Here is a 7,212-nt window from a genome sequence, read left to right on the forward strand (position 1 = left end):
TTTTTTATTATTATTTTGTTAGCTTTTTTGTTGCTTTTTTTTGCTTCTTTCTTTTTTCTCCTTTTGTTTGTTTGTTTCTTTGTTTGTTCCTTTATTTCCTACTTCTTTTCACATTACTTTTTCAACCACGTGAGCAGCAGACACGTGAGCGGTGCACTCTTGTCCAGGGAGCATCAGCCCCGTGAGCAGCCTGCTGTCTCGAGAAGAGAAGCAGCCTCATGTGGCCTGCCCCTGGCCAAGGAGCAGCAGCTGTGTGAGTGGCCCGCTTCCCCGTCGGAGGAGCAGCAACCATGCGAGCAGTCCGACCTGTCCAAGGAGCAACAGCCGCACGAGCAGTCTACCTATGTCTGAGGAGCAGCAGCCCTGCGCAGCCCGCTCCCATTCAAGGAGCAGCAGCTGCGCACAGCCCACACCCTGCACTAGTCCGAGGAGCAGCAGCTGCACAAGCATCTTGCCCTCATCCAAGCAGCAGCAGCCGCACGAGCAGAGCATTGCCCTCATCCAAGCAGCAGCAGCTGCATGAGCAGCCTGCCCAATCCGAGGAACAGAAGCTGTGTGAGCAGCCCGCCCGCATCCGAGGAGCAGCAGTTCTGCAAGAAGCCCGTCCCCATTTGGTCCAAGGAAGCAGCCACGTGAGCAGACCACCCACGTCCGAGGAGCGGCAGCCCTGCACAGCACGCACTGGTCCGAGGAGCAGAGCCACAATAGCCTGCACCTGCCTGACGAGCAGCAGGCGGGTGAGTGGCACGTCCCCGTCCAACGAGGAGCAGTCACGCATGCAGCTCACTCCTGTCCAAACAGCAGCAGCCTCACAAGCAGCCCACCCCCGTCCGAGGAGCAGAGACTTGCAATCAACCTGTCCAAGTCCAAGGAGCAGTAGCCCCAAAAGCAGCCCACCACATCAAAGGAACAACAGCAGCGTGCAGCCAGCCCCCATTCAAGGATCAACAGCCATGGGAGCAGTCCACCCCAGTTCAAGGAGTAGCAGCTGCGTGTGTAGCCTGCCCCCATCCAAGGAACAGCAGCCTCGTGATCAGCACACCCTTTGTCTGAGGAACAGCAGCTGTGTGTGAAGCCTCCCCACACCAGCCAGAGGAGCCAACACAGCTGTGAACAGCACCCACCAGAAGAGCTGCTGCCAACTGAGGAGAGGCTGCTACCACAACCACCTGAGGAGCAACCACAGCCCGAGGAGCCACTGCCACCCAAGGAGCAGCCCCTGAATGACTCAACATCTAGATATGTAGGTGATATCAAACATGAGCAGACCACCCACGTCCGAGGAGCGGCAGCCCTGCACAGCACGCACTGGTCCGAGGAGCAGAGCCACAATAGCCTGCACCTGCCCAACAAGCAGCAGCCAGGTGAGTGGCATGTCCCCATCCGAGGAGGAGCAGCCACACGTGCAGCTCACTCCCGCCCAAACAGCAGCAGCCTCACAAGCAGCCCACCCCCATCCGAGGAGCAGCAGACTTGCAATCAACCTGCCCAAGTCCAAGGAGCAGTAGCCCCACAAGCAGCCCACCACATCAGAGGAACAACAGCAGTGTGCAGCTAGCCCCCATTCAAGGATAAGCAGCCACGTGAGCAGTCCACCCCAGTTCAAGGAGTAGCAGCTGCCTGTGTAGCCCACCCCCATCCAAGAAACAGCAGCCTCGTGATCAGCAAACCCTCTGTCTGAGGAATAGCAGCTGTGTGTGAAGCCTCCCCCCAACAACCAGAGGAACTACCACAGCTGTGAACAGCACCCACCAGAGGAGCTGTTGCCAATTGAGGAGCAGCTGCTACCACAACCACCCGAGGAGCAACCACAGCCCAAGGAGCCACTGCCACCCAAGGAGCAGCCCCTGAATGAGTCAACATCTAGAAATGTAGGTGAGATCAAACATGGGTAGACAAAGAAACCCCCAGAGGAAAGAAGAGGAGGACTTGCCAGAAAAGCAGCTAAGTGAAACAGAGGCATGCATGCAAGAAGCTAGAAGAATCAGATGAAAAATTCAATACCATATGCAAGAAGCTAGAAGAATCAGATGAAAAATTCAATACCATATGCAAGAAGCTAGAAGAAACAGATGAAAAAATCAACAACTTAAGTAAGGCCCAAGAAGAAATGAAGAGTGATATAGCTGCCATAAAAAACTCCATTGAAAGTATCAACAGTAGACTAGGAGAAGCGGAGGACCGAATTAGTGAATTAGAAGACAAGGAAGCAAAACACACCCAAACTATACTGCAAATGGAGAAAAAAATTAAAAGACAGGAGGAGAGCCTAAGGGAGCTTTGGGACAACATGAAACGAAACAACATACGAATAATAGGGGTGCCAGAACAACAGAAAGATGAACATGGATTAGAAAACCTATTCGAAGAAATAATATCAGAAAACTTCCCTGAGGTGGGGAAGAAAAAAGTCACACAAGCCCAGAGAGTCCCAAACAAGGTGAATCCGAAAAGACCCACACCAAGACACATCATAATTACCATGGCAAATGTTCAGGACAAAGAGAGAATCTTACAGGCTGCAAGAGAGAGACGGAAAGTTACATACAAGGGATCTCCCATTAGATTATCAAATGATTTCTCAACAGAAACACATCAGGCCAGGAAAGAATGGACAGAAATTTACAAAGTGATGCAAAGCAAAGGACTGAATCCAAGAATACTCTATCCAGCAAGGCTATCATTCAAAATTGAAGGGGAAATAAGAAGCTTCACAGACAAAAAAAGGCTAAGGGAGTTTATCACCACCAAGCCTGCAATGCAAGAAATGCTAAAGGGACTGGTGTAAAAAGAAGGAATAAAAAGCTCAGAAAGAAAACAGCCACACACAAAAAGAAATGGCTATAAACAAGTACCTTTCAATAATAACTTTAAATGTAAACGGACTAAATGCTCCAACCAAAAGACATCGAGTGGCTGAATGGATAAAAAAACATGACCCATACATCTGCTGTCTACAAGAGACCCACCTCATTAGAAGGGACTCACACAGACTGAAAGTGAAGGGATGGAAAAATATCTTTCACGCAAATGGAAAGGAAAAGAAAGCTGGGGTAGCAATACTTATATCGGACAAAATACATCTCAAAGTGAAGGCCATAACCAGAGATAAGGAAGGCCACTTCATAATACTAAAGGGATCAATACAACAAGAAGATATAACCTTGGTAAACATATATGCACCCAATGCAGGAGCACCCAAATTCATAAAAAAACTCCTGGAAGATATCAAAGGAGAGATCGACAACAATACAATCATAGTAGGGGACTTTAATACACCACTGACATCACTGGATAAGTCCTCTAGACAAACAATCAGCAAAGAAACAGCAATCCTAAATGACTCACTAGATCAGATGGACTTAATTGACATCTTCAGAACACTTCACCCCAAAGCCATGGAATATACATTCCTCTCAGGTGCTCATGGGACATATTCAAAAATAGACCACATATTGGGTCACAAACAAAGTCTCCCCAAATTCAAGAAGATTGAAATCATAAAAAGCATCTTCTCAGACCATGATGGCATAATATTAGAAATAAACTACAATAAAAACAACCCAAAATACTCAAACACTTGGAAGCTGAATAGCATGTTATTAAATATTGATTGGGTTACCAATGAGATCAAAGAAGAAATTAAAAACATCCTGGAAACTAATGACAATGAAAACACAACAATCCAAAACCTTTGGGACACAATGAAAGCAGTCCTGAGAGGGAAGTTTATAGCTCTACAGGCCTACCTCAACAAACAAGAAAAAATGGTAGTAAATCATCTAAATCTACAGCTCAAAGAATTAGAAAGAGAGCAACAAGAAAACCCCAGAGTGAGCAGAAGGAAGGAGATAATAAAGATTAGAGCAGAAATAAATGACATAGAGACCAAAAAAACAATACAGAAAATCAATGAAACCAAGAGCTGGTTCTTTGAAAGGATAAACAAGATTGACAAACCTCTAGCCAGGCTCACCAAGAAGCAAAGAGAGAGGACCCAAATAAACCAAATCAGAAATGATAGAGGCGAAATAACAACAGACCCCACAGAAATACAAATGATTGTTAAAAAATACTATGAACAACTCTACTCCAACAAACTAGACAACCTGGAGGAAATGGACATATTTCTAGAAAAATACAACATTCCAAAACTTAATCAGGAAGAATCTAAAAATCTCAACAGGCCAATAACTATGGAAGAAATTGAAGCAGTCATCAAAAAGCTTCCAGCAAACAAAAGCCCGGGGCCAGACGGCTTCACAGGGGAGTTTTACCAAACATTCAAGGAAGAACTAAAACCTATCCTCCTCAGACTACTACAAAAAATTCAAGAGGAAGGAATACTTTCAAGCTTATTCTATGAAGCCAGTATCACCCTAATAGCAAAACCAGGTAAAGACAACACAAAGAAAGAGAATTACAGGCCAATATCCCTCATGAACATAGATGCCAAAATCCTCAACAAAATCTTAGCAAATCGGATCCAGCAGTACATCAGAAAGATCATACACCATGACCAAGTAGGATTTATCCCAGGGATGCAAGGATGGTACAATATCCGCAAATCAATAAACGTGATACAGCACATAAACAAATTGAAAGAAAAAAACCACATGGTCATATCAATTGATGCAGAAAAAGCATTTGACAAAATCCAACACCCATTTTTGATAAAAACTCTCAGCAAGGTGGGAATAGAAGGATCATACCTCAACATAATAAAAGCCATATATGACAAACCCACAGCCAACATCATACTCAATGGACAAAAACTAACACCATTTCCCCTAAAAACAGGAACAAGACAGGGATGCCCACTCTCACCACTCCTGTTCGACATAGTACTGGAAGTATTAGCCATTGCAATTAGACAAGAAGAAGAAATAAAAGGCATCCAAATTGGAAAAGAGGAAGTAAAACTGTCCTTATTTGCAGATGACATGATATTATACTTAAAAAACCCTAAAGACTCCATCAAAAAACTATTAGACTTAATAAAAGAATTCGGCAATGTAGCAGGATACAGAATTAACGCCAAGAAATCTATGGCATTTCTATACACCAATAGTGAACTTGCAGAAAGAGAGACTAAAAAAGCAATCCCATTTACCATCTCACCAAAAAAATTAAGCTACCTAGGAATAAACTTAACTAAAGAGGTAAAAGACCTCTACTCAGAAAACTACAGGACGTTGAAAAAAGAGATAGAGGAAGACATAAAGAGATGGAAGAACATACCATGTTCTTGGATTGGTAGAATCAACATCATTAAAATGTCCATACTACCCAAAGCAATCTATAAATTCAACGCACTTCCCATTAAAATACCAACGGCATACTTCACAGATCTAGAACGAACTCTCCAAAAATTCATCTGGAACAAAAAACGACCCCGAATAGCTGCAGCGATCCTGAGAAAGAACAAAGTAGGTGGGATCTCAATGCCAGATATCAAGCTGTATTACAAAGCCACTGTTCTCAAAACTGCCTGGTACTGGCACAAGAACAGACATATAGATCAATGGAATAGAATAGAGAGCCCAGAAATCAGCCCCAACCAATACGCTCAATTAATATTTGACAAAGGAGGCAAGAACATACAATGGAGTCAAGACAGTCTCTTCAATAAATGGTGCTGGGAAAATTGGACAGATACATGCAAGAAAATGAAACTAGACCACCAACTTACACCATACACAAAAATAAACTCAAAATGGATAAAGGACTTAAATATACGACCGGAAACCATAAAAATACTAGAAGAATCCAAAGGCAACAAAATCTCAGACCTATGCCGAAGCAATTTCTTCACCGATACAGATCCTAGGGCATTGGAAACTAAAGAGAAAATAAACAAATGGGACTACATCAAAATAAAAAGTTTCTGCACAGCAAAAGAAACCATCAACAAAACAACAAGAAAGCCCACTACATGGGAGAACATATTTGCCAACATTATATCTGATAAGGGCCTAATCTCCAACATTTATAGGGAACTCATACAACTTAACAAAAGGAAGATAAACAATCCAATCAAAAAATGGGCAAAGGACCTAAATAGACACCTTTTAAAAGAGGACATTCAGAAAGCCAAGAGACATATGAAAACATGCTCAAAGTCGCTAATCATCCGAGAGATGCAAATCAAAACAACAATGAGGTACCATCTCACACCTGTCAGAATGGCTATCATCAACAAATCAACAAACGACAAGTGCTGGAGAGGATGTGGAGAAAAAGGAACACTTGTGCACTGCTGGTGGGAATGCAGACTGGTGCAGCCACTATGGAAGACAGTATGGAGTTTCCTCAAAAAACTGGAAATGGAACTCCCATTTGACCCTGTGATCCCACTTCTAGGAATATATCCCAAGAAACCAAAAACACCAATCAGAAAGGATATATGCACCCCTATGTTCATAGCAGCACAATTCACCATAGCTAAGATTTGGAAACAGCCTAAGTGCCCATCAGTAGATGAATGGATTAGAAAACTGTGGTACATCTACACGATGGAATACTATGCTGCTGTAAAAAAGAAGGAACTCTTACCATTTGCAACAGCATGGATGGAACTGGAGAGCATTATGCTAAGTGAAATAAGCCAGTCAATGAAGGAAAAATACCACATGATCTCACTCATTCATGGATAATAGAGACCATTATAAACTTTTGAACAATAATAGATACAGAGGCAGAGCTGCCTCAAACTGATTGGCAAACTGCAGTGGGAAGGCCAGAGAGGGTTGGGGGGCAGAAGGGAGGGGAGTAAGAGATCAACCGAAGGACTTGTATGCATGCATATAAGCAAAACCAATGGACATAAGACACTGGGGGGTAAGGGAGGGCAGGGGATTGTCAAAAAAAAAAAGGAGACATATGTAATACTCTTTCTAATACTTTAAGCAATAAAACAATTAAAAAAATGTCAAGACTACCAAAAACCACCTATAAATTCAATGCAATCCCTATCAAGATTCTAATGGCATTTTCACAAAAGTGAAAAAATAAACCCACCCTAAAATTTATGTGAAACCACAAAAGACTCTGAATAGTCAAAGCAATCCTGAAAAAGAGAGCAAAAGAGGGAGGCATCACAGTTCCTGATTTCAAGTTATACTATAAAGCTGTATTAATCAAAGCAGTATGATACTAGCATAAAAACAGATAAATAGATCAATGGAACAGAAATGAAAGCCCAAAAATAAA

The sequence above is a fragment of the Myotis brandtii genome, unplaced genomic scaffold, assembly GCF_000412655.1.
Source record: "Myotis brandtii unplaced genomic scaffold, ASM41265v1 scaffold376, whole genome shotgun sequence".
In the NCBI taxonomy this organism is placed as follows: Eukaryota; Metazoa; Chordata; class Mammalia; order Chiroptera; family Vespertilionidae; genus Myotis; species Myotis brandtii.